The sequence below is a fragment of the Mesoplodon densirostris genome, chromosome 18 (genome assembly GCF_025265405.1).
Source record: "Mesoplodon densirostris isolate mMesDen1 chromosome 18, mMesDen1 primary haplotype, whole genome shotgun sequence".
Lineage (NCBI taxonomy): Eukaryota > Metazoa > Chordata > Mammalia > Artiodactyla > Ziphiidae > Mesoplodon > Mesoplodon densirostris.
This window is the reverse complement of record NC_082678.1, coordinates 36,256,395-36,276,600: the sequence shown is the minus strand read 5'-3', so window position 1 is coordinate 36,276,600 and position 20,206 is coordinate 36,256,395. Positions and strand designations below refer to the sequence as shown.

General features: G+C 44.5%; 1 protein-coding gene and 1 pseudogene across 3 annotated transcripts in view; one reads left to right on the top strand and one right to left on the bottom strand.

Moving 5' to 3' along the window:
- Window positions 1-20,206, top strand: part of SHMT1 (serine hydroxymethyltransferase 1) — a 62,876-nt gene that overhangs the window by 6,088 nt on the left and 36,582 nt on the right. The window lies entirely within an intron of this gene.
- On the bottom strand, window positions 197-1,111 carry LOC132478343 (nucleophosmin-like; annotated as a pseudogene).

The window sequence follows — 20,206 nt, the reverse complement described above, 5'->3', positions numbered from 1 at the left end:
CTATTTGTCTGACCACCACTACTACTGTGTCCTATCATAACATTCCATACATACTTAAAACCAAGCAAAGGGTGGAGTTCCATCTTTAAAAACTAAACAGGCATTTTGGACAACACATTCTTGGCAATGGAACCGGGAGACACAGTAGGGAAAGTTCTCACTCTGCACTATAAAAAGGACAGCCAGATAGCAACTGTTACAGAAGTGAAATAAGATGGGAAATTTTTAAAAACTGTTTAAACTATTTTCTTAAAGAGACTTCCTCCACTGCCAGAGATCTTGAATAGCCTCCTGGTCAGTCATCCGGAAAAAGTTCTTCACATAGTTGATGAATTTGGCCTCCACTTTGGGAAGGGAACCACCTTTTTCTATACTTGCTTGCATTTTTGCTTTAATGTCTTCTAAGAGCTAGGTCCTTTCGGTGTTTTAGGAGTTTTTTCCTGTTTTTTGAAGGATTCTTGACCTTTTGATCTTGGTGTTGATGGTTTTGAGTCTTTTCCATTCTGGTTTGATTTTTGTTAACTTTTGGCTGGAGTATCTCATACAGATTTCTTTACTGGAGCTTTTTCTTCAGCTTCCTCATCATCATTGTCATCTTCATCATCATCTTCATCTTCATCAGCAGCAAGTTTTACTTTTTTCTGTGGAAGCTTGCTACCACTTCCAGGGGCAGAACGCTTTCCAGATATACTTAGGAGTGTCACATCCTCCTCCTCTTTGTCTTCTGACTCTGCATCTTCCTCCGCAGCTACTAAGTGCTGTCCACTAATATGCACAGGCCCTGAACCACACTTCAACCATCAGACCACAGGTGGTGTTATTTCAAAGCCCCCAAGGGAATCCGTTGGCTGCACAGAAATTTTCAAAGTTGCCAGTGGTACTTTGATTGGACTGCCTTCATAATTCATCACCTCTGCTTCAACAATGTGCAGTTCATCCTTTGCGCCAGCCCCTAAACTGACCGTTCTTAAAGATAACTGTGCCCATTTTCATCCTGATCCACCTTAAAGTGATAATCTTTGTCGGCCTTTAGTTCACAACAGAAAAGATAGTTCTGGGGCCTCAGGGGGCTCATGTCCACGTCCATCGAATCTTCCATGGGTTGGTGGCACGCACTTAGGTGGGAGAGAAGGCAGACGGAGAAAAAAGACTACTGCTCCAGGGAACAGGTGCACAGGTCGGAATCACACCAGGTGCAGAGACTATTTTAGATGGACATTCCTAAAGCATAATTATTCTTTTTTTTTTTTTTTTTTTTTTTGCTGTACGCGGGCCTCTCACTGTTGTGGCCTCCCCCGTTGCGGAGCACAGGCTCCGGACGCGCAGGCTCAGCGGCCATGGCTCACGGGCCCAGCCGCTCCGCAGCATATGGGATCCTCCCAGACCGGGGCACGAACCCGTATCCCCTGCATCGGCAGGCGGACTCTCAACCACTTGCGCCACCAGGGAGGCCCAGCATAATTATTCTTAATAGAGTTTATCTAAAAGCTCTTTTCTCATTTATATTTTCTTTCCTTAAAAGTTTTTTCACATCAAATTACTTTCCTTGCTGACAAATTTGTAACAGATATAACAAGATTTTATTTAGCGTATACTAAACTGAGGCACAATAAAGTATTATACTTAATGTTGATGACTCTAAAGACATGTCTATATTAATTAGATCAACAAACAAACATTAATACCAGGTATTAATTTAATACTATTTCCCAGTTCACGTGAACCTGAAATTCATTTAGCTTAATTTCTCTTGCATTTAGGATTGTTTGATTTGTAAGCACTTACTTTTCTTTAAGCCAATTAAATAGAGCTCATTTACAAATTAACCACAGCAATATTAACCAAAGACAAAGACACATACTAAGACATCATGTATCCAGACAGACACAACAAGAAATCTAGCTGCATTTTCTAAACTTAGTCATGAATCAGATATTACAATATAAAACTCACTAGTTTATAAACAACACTTGGAATAAGAAAAAAATTTAAAGTTTTTTTTTTTTTGTCCTTTTTATCCCTCAGTCTCAGGAATTAGAGACGGTCTAGATAAGGTAAGTGATCCTGAGAGCTCTGGTCTCAAGGCACAGGGAGAGAAAATCAGGTTTTCCTAGTAGAACTCATTCCCTCAGGGTCAGAATTCTGAAGAGATTTTATTTCCTTCAAGCTAGCTTTCTCTACTGGTTGGGAATTAAACAGGGGTTGGTTAACCTTTGACTGGCATTGTGTACTTAATTGGCACAGTTGAAGGTTCATAATTTTCGTAGATACTCCCTTTTCTTTCTTTCCTTTTTTTTTTTTAATGGTCTTCAAAGGTTGGTCAGCCAGTGTATCAAAGGTGTTTGTATGTAACATGGACCAACCTAGATTGTGTTTTTGACTAGAGTAGATAAATCCTCATCTAAGCCTTCTAAAAAGGCAGAGTTAAGCAGAGGATCATCTTGGTGGTTAGAGAATGATTCAGGTGTCAAGCCAGAATGTTGCTTAAAAGTTTTTTTTTTTCCCCTCAAACCTTCCCTAATAGTCCAGAATTCATTCATCCGATCTTTGCTTGCACTGTTGAATCTCTGTCCAGTCTACAGTTTTTGGAAAAAGCTCTGGGATAAATTCGAGTAATTTCTGAGCTAATTCCTTGTATTCAGTGCAAGCCTCTGGACTATGTGATTCAAAATCCATTAAGGGGCGTTTCCATCCTGCCTTCCCTATCCATTCCCTTGCTTGGCTTTCAGAAACCAACAGCTGTATTAATTGATATAGATCTGGAAACCCGGGCTCGTAGGTCCGGATGGTTAATTCAAATTCCTTAGCAAATCCCAATGAATTCTGACTTGGATCGGGAAATTCCTTAGCCAAAACTCTAAGTTCTACTTGGGTTCAGGGTGTGTACGTAAGCACCAACGACGGTTCACCTCTCCCTGTAATGAGTTTCTCCTTAAAGGGAGCTGTAGGGCTTCCCTGGTGGTGCAGTGGTTAAGAATCCGCCTGCCAATGCAGGGGACATGGGTTTGAGCCCTGGTCCGGGAAGATCCCACATGCCACGGAGCAACTAAGCCCATGTGCCACGGCTACTGAGCCTGCACTCTAGAGCCCGCGAGCCACAACTACTGAGCCCGCGAGCCACAACTACTGAAGCTTGTGTGCCTAGAGCCCACGCTCCGCAACAAGAGAAGCCACTGCAGTGAGACGCCCACGTACCGCAACGAAGAGTACCCCTCACTTGCTGCAACTAGAGAAAAGCCCGCGCACAGCATCAAAGACCCAATGCAGCCAAAAATAAATAAATAAATAAATTTATTTTAAAAAGGAGCTAAATCAATTCTGATTTTTTAGTCCTCCTTTGCTGGGGAGAGGGCAGCAGCAAGAGGCAGAAGAGTTGGGAGAGAAAAAGGAGATGGCATCTGGACCATTCAGATAGAAGAGGCCACGTGGGAGGAGCAGAGGGAGAGACGGAGTCAGAGACAGAGGGCCAGCAGCCTATTTAGAAGCTTCTAGACACCAATCAAAGTAAGCATTCCATGCAATCTGTTTGATCTTACAGCGGCTTTTTCTAATTCTGTGCACAAAACAGCAATTTTGGGATAGCAGAAGAACCCCAATTTGGCCATTTTATGTTGAGATCTCCTTTAGTATAATTTTCCCAGTTATGTAGGTACTTGCATGTATAAACCTGGCTGAGGTGTTAGCCAGAGGCTGGCTTTTTTTTTTTTGTGGTATGCGGGCCTCTCACTGCTGTGGCCTCTCCTGCTGCAGAGCACAGGCTCTGGACACGCAGGCTCAGCAGCCATGGCTCATGGGCCCAGCCGCTCCGCGACATGTGGGATCCTCCCGGACCGGGGCACGAACCCGCGTCCCCTGCATCGGCAGGCGGACTCCCAACCACTGCGCCACCAGGGAAGCCCCAGAGGCTGGCTTTTTGATGCCCCTTGTTTCTGTGTTTGAGAGGCTCTATTTCCCATATTTAAAATTTTTATTTATCTATTTATTTATTTGGTTGCACTGGGTCTTAGTTGTGGCAAGCAGGCTCCTTAGTTGCTGCTCGCCGGCTCCTTAGTTGTGGCATGTGAACTCTTAGTTGTGGCATGCATGTGGGATCAAGTTCCCTGACCAGGGATGAAACCCGAGCCCCCTGCATTGGGAGTGGGGAGTCTTAACCACTGTGCCAGCAGGGAAGTTCCCTATTCCCCATTTTAAAGTAGAATTTGTTAGGGATAAAATTTACTCGTGAAACTGTGTGGCTGCCAGTGTGCTGCTTGTGAGCTTAACTCCTCTAGGCATCCCCCCAGAGTCGTTTCAGCCCTCCTACATGTCTCAGTTTCTCCTTTTGGTGGTCTAAGACCACCACAGGTGCTCTCTGAATGGCCGATTCTTATCTGCGACCCCTGGATGAGCAAACGTTTTAATTAATGAGTGGGCTTCCCTATGAGACCACTGCACGGTATGAGGACTCTGCCTCCAAGCCGTGACCAGCCGGGAGGAGTCTTGTCCCTTTTCTTCAGAGCAGAGCTCTCATGTAATATCTTCACTTTTATCCCAACAAACTCTATTAAGGCGGCCAAATTGAGGAAAAGCGTCAGATCAGCCTCTTACCTAACCACTCGGCGCAGACCACTCTGTCTTCTACAACTGAGCAAACCCTGGTATCTTTCAACCAAGCCCCCCGCACCCCAGTATCTCTCAACGGGGTGGGTACTCCCCGGTATCTTTCAGCTAGACCCACCGCCCCCCAAGTATCTTTCAACTGGGAGGGGTCAGGTACCTGCTATACACCCCCAAATAAAACTCAGGATCATCAACCAATACGGGAGATTTGAGAACCAGGAGAGACTCACCCAGATCCATCTGGACTCTCCAAGGTGGCAGATGGGCACAGGGAGCCTCTGCTGGTACCAAGGCTCTGCTTCCTCATAGAGTTCCGGCCAAGGAGAGAGGTCCATTCTGGATCCCTTCGTGGTTGCCATAAAAACTGTCAACTAAAAAAATTCACAGGGCTTCCCTGGTGGTGCAGTGGTTGAGAGTCCGCCTGACGATGCAGGGGACACGGGTTCGTGCCCCGGTCTGGAAAGATCCCACATGCCGCGGAGCAACTGGGCCCGTGAGCCATGGCCGCTGAGCCTGCGTGTCTGGAGCCTGTGCTCCTCAACGGGAGAGGCCAAAGCAGTGAGAGGCCCGCGTACCACAAAAAAAAAAAAAAAAAAAAAAAATTCACAACATAAGGCTTGCAAGTTAAGTTTTTTGCGGGGCAAAATGAGGACTGCAGTCCGGGAGATAGCATTTCAGATAGCTCTGAGAAACTGCTCCAAAGAGGGAGAGGGGAAGTTCAGGATATACGTGATTTGGGCAAAGGGGGGCGTACACTCAGTCGAGCACATATTATTTTGCAGCAGGTTTCTGCTAGTCACGAGGGGCAGTCGTCACCATGAAGGATTTTAGTGCTTTTCTAGATAAGAGGAGATACAAGAACTGGGCTCATAAAATCTGCTCCTGAAAATATTTAACTCTCTGAAGACCTGTTCTGCCAGTTTTTCCCAGAGCACAGTGGCCTCATTTCTGCTCTCCACCCTGAATTCCTTCCCAGGGGTGGGGGGGTGGGGGGGTGTTGAAAGTCAGCAGCTGCAGAGCACATGATTTAATCCTTGTAGAGGTAGATGGCAAGTGCCAATTTGTTGTTGACACTTTATAGTGAATTATAAACTATACATGGAAAAGCATATCATGCAGTCGACAAATCCTCACAAACTGGACAAGGCTGCGAGGCCAGCGTCCAGCTCGGGAAGCAGACTGTGACCTCAGGAGCCCCCCTTATTCCCAGCCACTCCTCCCCCACTCCCCGTCCTGACTCACAGTTTGTCATTTACACTTGTGCCACTTTACAGTTTGGGCTTCTTGTGAGCTTCCTCCACGTCGTCGTGTGTAGTCATATTTTTGCGTGAACAGAGCTAACTTCCCAGGTTTCTGTGGTTCCTGCGTTCATTTGTCCGCTTTACTCCTGATGGGCATCTGGGTGATTTCTGGTTTGGGCCTTTATGGATAAATAATGCTGCTGGGAGCCTTTCACATATGTTTTGATAGACACATACATACACATTTTTGTTGGGTGTATACCTGTGAATGGGATTGTTGGGACACAGGTTGTACAGATTTTTTAGCATCAGCGGATACTGACTGCCATGCCCTTTCCAACGCAGTTTAGCTGATTTACACTCCCAACAGGCCCAGTTGCACTGGGTACTTTCTGTCTTTTCCATGTTAGCCATTCAAGTAGAGTTTTTAAAAACAGCATTACTGAGGTATTAATTTACATACTGTAAAATTCATCTGTTTTTATGTGTACAATTCAACGATTTTTAGTAAACTTACAGAGTTGTGCATCCACCACCATGAACCAATTATAGAACATTTCCATCATTCCTGGACCCCTCATGCCAAGTTTAGTTTTTTTTTTTTTTTTTTTTTTTTTTTACAGTACGCGGGCCTCTCACTCTTGTGGCCTCTCCCATTGCAGAGCACAGGCTCCGGACGTGCAGGCTCACGGGCCTAGCCACACCGTGGCATGTGGGATCTTCCCGGACCGGGGCACGAACCTGTGTCCCCTGCATCCGCAGGCAGACTCTCAACCACTGCGCCACCAGGGAAGCCCTAGTTTGTTTTTTAACCTCCTTTTTTTCAACAGTCTTTGGGCGCTTATTTGATGCCAGGCACTTTGCTAAGCAACATGAATGATTGAAAAATCAGGAAGACCTGGTCCTTGTAGCCTAGAGAGAAACAGACGTGTAGCCCAATCACTGTGACCAGGGGAGGCACAGAGCAGCGTGGCATGTGTGGTGACCCAGAAAGAGTTGAGGGTTTGTGACGCTTTAACTGCAATTGTGTATGTGTGTTGGGGGTGGTGGTGGTGGTGGTGAGGTGACAGCAAAGGAGCATCAGCTTGGTCACCACCTGGGAAAGTGTCCCTCCAAAGGAGAGCTCAGCTTTCCAGGCCTTGGGTGGGCACCTCCTCCGAGAGGACCTTCCCGACCACGTTAGGAAGAGGGGTTAGGGGTCTCAGCCCTTTACCCCCAGAACCTCCTGGGCTTTGGTACAGGTCTGCCTCCCTCCTGGACTGAGAGCTCTGAGGCCAGGATCTTAGCTTTCTTCACAACTGTGTCTCAGGCTCAGAGCAGCATCTTAGCTTCCTGGGCTGCCGTAAACAGTGCTCCAACTGGGGGGCCTAATGCAACAGAAATTTATTCCCTCACAGTGAGGAAGGCTTCAAGTCAGAAGCCAAGGTGTTGGCAGGGTCCTTCTCCCTCTGAAGCCTCAAGGAAGGTCCTTTATTTTTTTATTTTTGTTTATTTTTTTTGGCACAGGGATGTTTTGTGTATGTGTCTCTGTGTCTCTCTCTCTTCTTCTAAGTACCCCAGTCATACTGGATTTAGGGCTCCCCTACCCCAACATGACTTAATCTTAACTAAGTACCTGCAAAGACACCGTTTCCAAATTACGTCACATTTTGAGGTTTCAGATGGACATGAATAGGGGGGCACTATTCAACCCAATCCAGTGCCCAGAAAGTTTTTTGGAAAATGCCTGCCATTCCCTGTGCTCTGAGCTGGCGCTCACCCTGGAGCCTGCTGCTGGCTTTGGTGTGACAGTCACTTTGGTGGTGGGGGGCGTCCAGGAAGTCTGTTAGATCATGTCTGCTGCATGCAGCGGTGTCCTGGGTGTTCAGTCTATTTTCTCCTAGAATCAGCTCCCCTGGGACGGCTCTGGACGCAGTGAGTCACTACACCCCAGCTTCCCTCACCTATTCATTTCAGACATTAAAAAAAAATAATAAATTTATTTATTTATTTATTTTTGGCTGTGTTGGGTCTTCGTTGCTGCGCACGGGCTTTCTCTGTTTGCGGCGAGCGGGGGCTACTCTTCGTTGCGGTGCACGGGCTTCTCACTGCGGTGGCTTCTCATTGCGGAGCACGGGCTCTAGGCACGCAGGCTTCAGTAGTTGTGGCTCGCAGGCTCTAGAGCGCAGGCTTCAGTAGTTGTGGTGCATGGGCTTAGTTGCTCCACGGCATGTGGGATCTTCCTGGACCAGAGCTTGGACCCACGTCTGCTGCATTGGCAGGCGGATTCTTAACCACTGCACCACGAGGGAAGTCCTCAAACATTTTTTCAATACACAGATAACGTGGTGATTTTTATAAACTTAAAATGTTTTTGTTTTCCTTTTTATTCAGACATTTCCTTATGTATCCACAAATAATGCATGGTGATATTTTAAAAACTTTTTAACCTTTTTTTGGTTTCACTTTTCACTTCAAACATTGAAAAAAAATACACAAATAAGGCACAGTGTTGTAAAATGAAGACAAGTGCAAGGAGATAGCACAAAGAGATAGCTAGTTGCCAACCCCGGGATCTGTTATTCCCATCTTAAAGCCCCTGATTTTCAGCTGGTCAGTTGGTCACCTGGAGTAGAGCCTACACTTCTCACTTCCTAGGTGGCGGGGGAGGCCGCATGAATAAGTTCTGGCCAATGGGATGAAACACAAGTGTTACATGATGGTTTCTAGAAAGCTTTCTCAAATGACAGCTCCTGGGTGCCCTTCGCCTTTTCTTCTCTGTTGCTTAGAAATGGGATGTGGTGCTGGAGTGCCTTCTGGGATTATGAAGTCAGGGATGCACCCTAGGGATGAGAGAGCACAAAGCGAAGTCATCCTGAACCATGGTTGTCTGTGGAGATACCATGGCCGCCCTGGGCTATTCACACTTGGCCTCTGATATGTAGGAGACACCAACCTCTGTCTTGTTCAAGCCATTTCTATGTGTTTCCTGTGGATCGCCGCACGCGGGGTGGCCTACAGCAACAGGCATTTATTATCTCACAGTTCTGGAGGCCAGAAGTTTGAAGTAAGCATTGCTGGGCCACGTCAGGTCAACAGAGCCTCTCTCCCTCCCTCCAGAGAGGCTTTAAGGCAGAATCTGCTCCTGGCCTCTGTCAGCTTCGGGGGCTGCCAGCCTTTCTTGGATTGTGGCTGCATCACTGCAATCTCTGCCTCAGTCTACACACTGCCTTATGTGTGTATGTGTGTTGAATCTCCCCCTGCCTCTCGCTTAGAAAGATATGTGACTACATTCAGGGTCCACCTGTGTGATCCAGGAAAACTTCCTCATCTCAAGATCCTTAACTTGATTATATGTGCCAAGACCCTTTTTCCAAGCAAGGGAATATTTGCAGGTTCCAGGGATGAAGACTTGATATCTCTGTGGGGGCATTGTCCAGTCTATTACACCACTGTAATCCATGTCCCTGTTACTTAGCCCTGAAGGGAGACCCCAGTGAATAGAAAAGAATACATGCAAAAGAATGTTCTGGGCAGCAATCTGTGTTGTAGCGATAAGGATGGACATGATCTCCATGATGAGCTGACTTTGGGGAACATACAAACAGATCATGGTCTGATATCATGGGGCCTTATACAGTAATGAAAAAGAATGAGCTGTGGCTACATTTATCAACCCGGTTAAATCCCCTGCAGGCTATGCTGAGCTCCATGCTGGGGGTTGAGGGCCAAAAGTTGAATTGGACCCAGTCCTCCCCAAAAGGAGCCCCCAGTCCAGTGATGGACCCAGACCCAGACCCAGTCATAACAGCACAGTGTATACACAACGGCAGTGTGTCCTGGGACCTGTGGTTGTGCTGGGAGCTCAGGGAAAGCTTCACTGAGGAGGATACTGGAGGATAAGTAGGTTTGCACCAGACGGGCTTGGGGGAGGGGCATTCCAAGTGGGGAGAAGTCCAGGGGCAACAGGGTGGCTGTGTGAGAGGAGTGAGGGGAGCAGCTGCAGGCAGGGTGCTGCCAGGGTCGGGCAACAGAGCTCCCAACAAGAGAGGGGACTTCCTGGCCCAAGTGACTGAGTGTCACGAGTGGTGTGATCAGGCTCTCCCCACCCCTCCAAGTGTCAGCGGTCACCAGGGTGACAACCTTCCTCATTTAGTCCAGGGTGGAAAGACGTTTCCACAACCAGGGATGACAGTCCTGAATTTTCCCTGTGTGCAGCTGTTTTCCCTTTGCCATGCGCTTCCCTCCCCCAGCGACCCAGTCATTCCCCACTGTTCTCTGCACGGCTCTGCATCTGAGTAGCTACACAGGTAAATACAGAAGCCACTATTGTTGCATTTTTGGTTGGTAACTCCTCTCCTTTTTCGTATCTGAAAAAGACAAGTACATCAAGCAATAGTTAGAAATCCATGAGGTTGGGCACGTAATGTGTAAAGATGAGCGTTTTGACAATAGCAGCATGAAGGGGGGAGCGAATGCAGCTACTTAGGAGCAAAGTTTTAGTAAACCATCGAAATGAACATTAATCTGGAAAACATTATGTTAAGTGAAAGAAGACAGACATAAAAGGCAACGTATTTTATGATTTTATTTATCTGAAATGTCCAGAATAGGCACATCCATAGAGACAGAAGGTAGATTAGTGGCTGCCAGAGTCTGGGATTGTGGGGGTTTGGGGGAGAGAGGAATGGGAGTGACTAACTTCTTCTGGGAATGAGGAAAACTCTCTGAAATTGGATTGTGGTGAGGGTTGCACAACCTTGTGAATATACTGAAACCCACTGCACTTTATACTTTAAATTAGTGAGTTTTACAGTATGCAGATTATTTCTCACTTAAAAAAAAAGAAACCAAAAACCAACCCTACCACCCTGTGTGTAGCAATAGGAATGTACTCGGGTGCAAGTAATGGAAAAAAACAAACCCCCAGAGCAGCTGCACCCGGGTGTCTACTCCAAGTGCCCCTCCGAGTAGCAGCCAGGCTGCACGGAGCATGGTGTGTAAACGTGACTGGAGGTCAGGCTGCAGTGCAGATTCAGATTCTTGGTATAGCCCAGAGAACCAGAATTTCTCATGCTCTCCCAAATGATGCTAGTGCTGCTGGTCTTAGGACCACACTTCCTGTAGGAAGGCAGTTCTGGTTATCTACTGCTGTGTAACAGTCCATCACAAAACATAGAGGCATAAAACAATTGTTTACATGTCACGGTTCTGTGAATTGACTGGGCTCGGGTGGTTCCCATGGGGTCTCTCATGCAGTTGTAGTCAGATGGTGGCTGGGGCTGGAATGCTCCAAAGGCTGCTCACCTGGGCTCACCTGTCTGGTACCTGGGCTGGGATGGCTACAACCGCCAGGGGCTGGTCAGGCCTTGGCCTCTCTCTATGCAGCCTTCTCACATGACTACCTTTCCACATTCCTTAGAGTAGTCTGCTCTGTGACATTCGCAGCTAGCTTTCCCCGGAATGAGTGTTCCAAGACAGGAAGTGGAAGCTGCAAGGCCTGCTGGCCTGAGCCTAGAAATTGGATGTTTATTATCATCCTTTGGGGTTCTAATGGTCAAAGCAGTCACAGGGCCTGCTTGAATTCAGGAAAGATCACATAATCCCTCAGTGGGAGGGATTTTAAAGAGCTTCACCTCCATTTTTAATCCTCCAAAAAGGTTCTGCTAGGTTCCTCGGGAAGAGCTTGTAGGTGCACTGTTCCCTCCTGAGTTCTCGTACCTTCATGACAGTTTCATTGCCACCTGATTTTGTTGTACATCTAGTCTGTGAGATTGGGTGTGCTATCCTGGCTGAACTGTTTGTATGTAGGAATTTGTGGATATTGAAATGCTATACCACCACTGACACCATCATCCAAGACTCTTCCCTCTGTGTTTCAATTTGAACTTGTATATTTTTTTCATTCCTGATACAGGTCATTACCCAGTGTGGGAGCCACAGGGCTCATAGAACATGTAGGAATATTCTGGCCAGGGAGCCCTCATCTGCCTTTGGCTGTGTGACCTCTAGAGACTTGAACTTTCTGAGTTTCTTCATTAGAAAATGAAAATACTTACTTTGAGGAGATGTATTAAGAGATGGCAGATTAAAAAAAGAGAAAGAGATAGCAGATAAAGGCATCTGGCACATGTTAGACAGCCAGTAAAGAGTAGACATGAGAAAAATAAAAAATGAGACAGTTGCCAACAGATTGAAGAGGAAAACAAAGACAGATTGGAGGTGTGGGCGGGATGCTAAGTCAAGCCAATCCTTCTAGAGCAATTGGTAATATTTTACAAGAGCTGGGCAACTATTCTTTCCTTTGGCCTGGAATTTCCCCATCTGGGAATAAATTCCAAGGAAATCATTCCCAAGGGGAAAATATGCAGTTTCTCTGCAGATGTTTTTAACAGCACTATTCACAATAGGAAGTAACTGGAAACAAAACAAGTGACTAATTTAAAAAGTCTTGAAAAAGCAGAAGAAGAGAGCAAGACAGCAATAGAAAGTTGCTGTCTTGGGAGTTCAAGGGGTTAGTCCCTCCACTAAAGCAACCATTAAGCAAAAACAGACAGAACTAACTTATTTTGGAACTCTGGAATCCAACCAAGAGCTTACAGCAACCAGGGGAGTGTTTAATGAAGGGAAAAAAAATGTTAAGTTTCAGTAAGAGGGGATTGTGGTGTTTTTTCCTTCCCACCCACCATCCCCCATTGCCCTGACACAGGTGGCTGTGGAAATGGCAGCCCATGTCCCTGGTGTGACATGCTGAGCCAGGGGTCAATGTGGACTTTGTTTTCAAACACTGTGCTGGAAAGTTTCAACCAATTTCGCAGTTCCCTAAGGTACTGGTGCTGAGGTTTTGCTTGGTTTTGCACCCCCTCAGGTTGAATCCACTTTCAGGAAGTGACTGTCAAAAGCATTTAAAGACATAGAATCCCCTTAGCCATCTGGGGCAAGGGTCAGTGGACATGGATATCAGCAGATGTACTAAAAGGCCTGGGAAGAAGGAGGCTGAGGAGGAAGATACTGGGTGGAATAAGGGCTTTGAAGGACTGTAGCATATACCATGGTATTTGGACTACAATGAACATGCCCAGGGCCAGATGCATACACAGAAGGGATCTCATAGGATCCTAGGCCTACAAGTCTAGCTGACCTGTAGGCTCTGCATAAGCAGGAGATGAAGCAGAGTCCTAGGTGGCCTGGCCAAGCATTGTAGGAGCACCCCACGTCAGATCCAATCTGCAAAGACTGGGAGAAGGGTTATTTCTTCTTCTTTTTGGCTCCGGGCTTTTATGAAAATTTCTGTCCACTGAGATAATAGAACAGAGAGTTCAGTGATGACACATGGCAAGAAATACAGTTTTTACAAAATAGTTTGGAAAAGTCACCAACAAACCCCACACAAAACAGAAAATGTCAGTTCTCCACAATCAATAGCAACAAACTCTGGGGAGAGGGAAGAATCTGATTTTCAGAGTTATCATGTTATAAAATTCAAAGTATCCAGTTTTCAACAACAACAAAAAATGACGAGGAATGCAAAGAAAGAAAAAAGTATGTCCCATTCACAGGAAAAAAAGAAATTAAGAGAAATTGTCCCTGAGAAAGCTCAGATATTCAACTTACTAGACAAATACTTTAAATCAATTGTCTTAAATATGCTTAAAAAGCTAAAGAAGTCCAGGAGAATGATGTATGAACAAATGGAGACTATTACTAAAAAGATATAAATTATGAAGAGGAACTATACGGAAATACTGGAGATGAAGAGTACAGGAGTTGAAATAAAAAGTTCGCTGGGGTATCAGAACCAGATCTGAGCAGAAAGAGGAAAGCATCAGCAGACAAAGACAGAGCAAGTGAAACCATCCAGTCTGAGGAGCAGAGAGAAAAAATCATGAGGGAAAATATTCAGAGCCTGAGGGATGTGTGGGCCATCGCAAGATATACCAATATATGCATTATGAGAACCCCAGAAGAAAGAGAGAAAGAGAGACAGAGAGGAAGGGGCAAAAGAATATTGGAAGAAATTAAGGCCAAACACTTCTGAAATTTGGTGAAATCATAATCTGCATATTCAAAACCTCAATGAGCTAAAAGTATGACAAACCCAGAAAGATCCACAAAAGACGTATTATATTCAAATTCTCAAAAGCCACATACAAGGAGAAGGATTTGGGAAAGTTAGAGGGGTAGCAAGCACCAGAAACTTGTCTCCCCACCTAGACAAGAATTGCCCAGGCAAAATCTGTCTCTTGTAACTATTTTGGAACTCTGGAGTCTATTGGAGGCTTGTAACTTCCAAGTAAAGGCTTGGACAGAAAAGGGTGGTTAATCTCAGTCAATCTTAGCTCTTAGCAGCATATTAATTCTTCCTCCTACCCCTCAGTGCCATGGCAGGCAGCTGTTCATGTGTTCTTGGAGCAGCTTGTACAAGGTTGGCAGAAGCCAGGCAGAGGGGAGGACCATGTACTTCAGATACTGCACATCTGCCCTCTAATCACTGATTGCTGCTTCTGATCACACAGGTGCAGACCCAGAGGCAGGGCTATTGTGGATCCTCCACCTAGTGTTGCAACCCACACGCTCTCTGGCTGAAGTGACTTCCAGGGGATGTAAAGGACCAGGCCTTTTTTTTTTTTAACTGTATTTTTCTCTTTTCCCCATTTTGGGAGCCAGACATTGAAACATAAGACATTCAAAAGCACCTGCAATACAGAAGAAATTAGAAAGTCATTGTGCATGACCAAGGGAAAATGCAGACTCAAAAAACAACAGACAAGGGATTTTCCTGGTGGTCCAGCAGTTAAGACCCCATCTTGCAATGAAAGGGACGCTGGTTCAATCCCTGGTCAGGGAACTAAGATCCCACAAGCCACAGGGCAACTAAGCCTCAATGACGGAGCCTGCGTGCCACAACTAGAGAGATGCCCGTGCACTACAACGAAAGATCCCAGGTGCTGCAACTAAGACCCGACACGGCCAAAATAAATAAATAAATAAATAAAAACAGAAACAAAAAAACAAAACAAAACAAACAAAGAAAACCACCAGGCAAGACTATAAGTTTACACCTCAGGCTGATCCTCAACAAAGAGACAGCTACAACAACTAAAAAATCAAAATCAAAACCAGCAAGTTCTGGGGAAGAGAGGGAATCAGATTTCCAGAAGTATCACATTATTAGGTTCAAATGTCCACTTTTCAACAAAAAATCACAAGGCATTAAAAAAAAAAAAAAAGGACAGTATGGCCCATTCAACAAAATAAATAAACAAACAGCCAGGAGAAATGGTTCCTGAAAAAGACCTGGTGGCAGATTTACCAGATAAAGACTTTAAAACAACTGTCATAAAGATGGTTGAAGAACTAGAGGAAGATGTGAAGAAAGTCAAGAAAACAATGTATGAACAAAATAGAAATATCAGGACTTCCCTGGTGGTGCACTGGTTAAGAATCTGCCTGCCAATACAGGAGACACAGGTTCGAGCCCTGGTCCAGGAAGATCCCACATGCCGCGGATCAACTAAGCCCGTGTGCCACAACTACTGAGCCTGCATGCTGCAACTACTGAAGCCCGCTCACCTAGAGTCCATGCTCCGCAACAAGGGAAGCCACCGCAATGAGAAGCTGTGCACCGCAACAAAGAATAGCCCTCACTCGCCACAACTAGAGAAAACCCGCATGTAGCAACGAAGACCCAATGCAGCCAAAAATGAATAAATAAATAAATAAGTAAATTTATTTATTTTAAAAAATAAATAAAGCTAATGGGGCAAAATATTAGCAATAGGAGAATGTGGGTAAAGGAAAGGGTACACAAGTATTCTTTGTATTATTCTGATTCTTGAAACATTTCTGTACATTTGAAATTATTTACAAATGAAGTATTTTTAAGGTATCTGTGTACACGGATAAAGTTTTCGTCACTTACTCATCCCTTCACTCCTGCAGTGTGTACTGAGTTCCTTCCATGGGCCATGCGTTGTGTCAATGCTGGGGATCCCCCTGAGCAGCCCCAGTTCCTGCCTTCGAGGCCTGTCCTGTCTCAGCAGACGTGTCAGCAACACATCGCATAGATGAATGGCTCCGTGCAGTTATGGTGTGTGTGTATATGGGTCCTAGCCGGGTTTTCTTCTCACTACATTTCTCTGACTCCAGCCTCTCCAGGGGAGAAGCTAGCCTTTTATCCTCATGGGTTTGGGGCTGCTTGGCCATTTTAGAAAAGGACCAGGGGAATGGCCTTGGGCAAAACAGGCCTTGAAACTAAAGAACAAAGGCCCTGGGGGCCTGAGTCCCAGAGACAAAAGCCAGGCTCACAAGAGTAAAAGATTAACTTTGTCTCTGTTACACTCACAAGTATACCTAGTTGCCACAAGACAAGCTCAATTATCAATTTTAACCTTATCTGTTCCTGTGCTTTCTTGCAGAAAATTCTCATTCACTTCTTTCCCCTCACAGAAGCAGTCCCTATTCCCGATAGGTAGCCACCGTGGCTGCGGATCCAAGAATTCTGACGATTTCTGAAAATTACCAGTGATCATGAGACAAAACCTCCCTTTTGTTATAAAAGCAACTCAACCCTTCTGCTCAGGGAGCTGGCACTTTTCTTCCCTGCCGTCTTCCTTGTGCACAAGCTGTCTCCTTTAATAAAAAGCTTTGCTCAAGAGCCTTGTGGAAGCGATATTCATTTCTAGGGTATTGCTGTCCAAGAATCTGGAAAGGGCCCAGTAACAAGGACACTTGAAATGAAAATCTTCCTGTCTCCATAGAAATTCTGATGTCAGGGAGGACGATGATGATGAGAGTAAAGACAAGGACCACATCCAGACTGGAAAGTAAGAAGTGAAACAATTTCTCTTCCCGGATGGCATCCTCTTGAATATAGAAAACCCTAAGGTATCCACCCAAAATTATTACAACTAATAAGTCAGTCCAGGAAGATTGCCGGACACAAGATCAGTGTGCAAAAATCACTTATAATTCTACACACTTGCAACGAACAATCCGTAAGTAAAGTTAAGAAAACGACTCTATGGCATTAAATAAAAAAACAATAAAATGCTTAGGAATAAGTTTAACAGAAGAACTACAAAACTTACATCCTGAAAACTACAAAACATTGTTAAAAGCAATTAAAGAGGTTCTAAATAAGTGGAAACATGGTTTTATCGACCTCAGCTGTTTCTGGAACTCTGTGAGTGTGTAGGGTAGTCATGCAAAGCAAGGAGCAACTCGTGAACTGAGCTTTCAATAATTATCACAAGACCAAAAAAGAAAAAAATGACAAAAACCTGTGCTTTATTCTGGGAGTGATTTTGTAGGATTAATCCATGCTTTGCCCAACGAAGCTTGATGCCTGAACTTGTCACGTGTGGATCTGTATGCCCAGTGGTAGCCACACAGCAAGTGCTTTGCCAGATTGAATGACATGGTGAAGATAGTTTTTTCCTTATTAGTTTCCTGTCAACATTCTCTTTTCCTCACTCTGGCTCCCTCTGCCTTCCTGCCCTGTGTGTGCAAACACAGGTTTACAAGGGAAGATGTAGGATCTCAAATGAATTGAAGGTGAAATGCAATCATGATGCAGCATCTTTCCCCATTCTATTTTGTACCAGCCTTGCTCATTTCTCTATTAAAATCATACATGTTAGAGATGGATGAGCTCGCATAGCCTCCAGCACGTGGTAGGACCTCAATCCCCATTTGTATGCAATTGAGTCAAAGACAGAATCACAGAAGACATGGTCTCAGAGGATGGGGAAGATTTAGACAAGCATATTCCATGGAGGTGACCTCTGGGAATGTCTACTTTTTTACAAAGATGTTAAGCCCACGGGAACCATACCATCTTTTCGACTTTTCACTAAAGTAATTGACTAAAACACCTGATTATCATGAGATTTGCACCATTTTAAGCCATTAAGTTTGTGGTGATTGTGTACAATTTATACACTTTAAATATGTACAGTTTGTTATAGATCAATTATACTCCAGTAAATTTTTTTAATGGCAAAAGATCTGAACAGACACTTCACCAAAAAAGAGACATAGGAGGTAAATGAGCAATGTCATGAGTCTGTAGAAAGATACAACTAAGAATCACAACAACATTCCTCTACCCTACTAGGAGGGCTTAAAATAACAAAATAAACAGAAAAAAACACTGACAAAACCAAATCCTGATGCAGAAATGCGACAGCTATAACTCTCAAACCTTGCTGATGGGGGTGCAAAACGATGCAGCCACTTTGGGAAACATGTTGGCAGTTTCCTATAAGGTTATACAAACACTTATCATAAGACCCAGCCATCCCATTTCTGATATTTACCTAAGTGAGATGAAAACTTATGGTCACATGAAACCTGTACATGTGTGTTTATAGCAGCTTTATTCATAATAGTAAAAAACTTGGTGCTGAATTTGACCAATGCTTTTTCTGCATTTATTGTGAAGATCGTTTTTTTCCACCTTTATTCTATTAACATGGTATTTGAGCTAGAGGTTATCAGTTTTGTTGATTTCTCAAGACAGCTTTTGATTTCATTGATTTGTCTTCTCAGTATGTTCATGTATTGGCTTAAATGGTCGAGCGCAATTATAAAAGCTGTCTTAATGTCCTTGTCTGCTAGTTTCAACACCTCTGTCATTTCTGCATGTTTCTATTCATTTATGTTTTTTCCTAGTATGGGTCACATTTTTCTGCTTCTTGGCATGTCTACTAATTTTTTGTTGGACACAGGACGTCATGGATGTTATTTGTTGAGTATCTGGACTTTGTTGTCTTCCTTTGAAGGGTGTTGGACTTTGCTCTGGAAGGCAAGTAAGTTACTTGTTGATGTGTTCGATCTCTTTGAGACTTTTAACAATAGTTTATTTCAAAATAATTACGGATTCACAGGAAATTTCAAAGATAGTACAGAGAGGGCTCATGAACCCTTCACTGTTTTCCCCATGTCTACATCTTCCATAACTATTGTACAATATCTAACTCAGGAAATATATGTTGATAAAATATGTATGTATAATTCTGTGCCATGTTATCACATGTATAGATTCATGTACAGCCTCCCACCCTTACCATGGTTTTACTTTCCAGGGTTTCAGTTACCCACGGTCAACCTCAGTCCTAAAATACTGAATGGAAAGTTCCAGAAATGAATAATTCATTAAGTGTTAAATCGCAGGCCATTCTGAGCAGTGTGATGAAATCCCCCACTGTCTTGCCCGGGATGTGAGTCTTGCCTTTGTCCAGCTTAGTCCACCTGTTAGTTGCTTAGTAACCGTCTCAGCTGTCAGACCAGCTGCCTCAGCATCGCAGGACTTGTGTTCAAGTGACCATTATTTTACTTAATAGGTCCCCAAAGTGCAAGAGTAATGATGCTGGCAATTCAGATATGCCAAAGAGAAGCCCTACAGTGCTTCCTTTAAGTGAAAAGGTGAAAGTTCTTGACTTAATAAGGAAATTAAAAAAAATCATATGCTGAGGTTGCTAAGATCTACAGTAAGAATGACTTTTTTTAAAAATTGAGGTATAGGGCCTCCCTGGTGGCGCAGTGGTTGAGAGTCCGCCTGCCGATGCAGGGGATACGGGTTCGTGCCCCGGTCTGGGAGGATCCCATATGCCGCGGAGCGGCTGGGCCCGTGAGCCATGGCCGCTGGGCCTGCGCGTCCGGAGCCTGTGCTCCGCAACGGGAGAGACCACAACAGTGAGAGGCCCGCATACCGCAAAAAGAAGAAAAAAAAAAAAAATTGAGGTATAGTTAATGTACAATATTATAAGTTTCAGATGTACAGCATAGTGATTCACAATTTTTAAAGGTTATATTCCACTTAGTTATTATAAAATATTGGGTATGTTCCCTGTGCTCTACAATATATCCTTATAGCTTATTTATTTTATATATAGTAGTTTGTACCTCTTAATCCCCTACTCCAATCTTGCCCCTCCTCCCTCTTCCCTCAACCCACTGGTAACCACTAGTTTGTTCTCTATATCTGTGTATCAGTGAGTCTGTTTCTTTTCTTTCTTTCTTTCTTTTTTTAGGCCGTGCCACACGGCACGTGGGATCTTAGTTCCCTGACCAGGAATCAAACCCGTGCCCCCTGCAGTGGAAGCAAGGAGTCTTAACCACTGGACCACCAGGGAAGTCCCTCTGTTTCTTTTTATCTTCACTAGTTTGTTTCATTTTTTTAGATTCTGCATATAAGTGATATACAGTATTTGTCTTTCTCTGTCTGACTTAATCCACTTAGCATGATACCCTCCAAGTCCACCCATGTTGCTGCAAATAGCAAAATTTCATTCGTTTTTATGGCTGAGTAATATTCCATTGTGTATATGTACCACATCTTCTTTATCCATTCGTCTGTTGACGGGCATTTAGGTTGTTGGAGA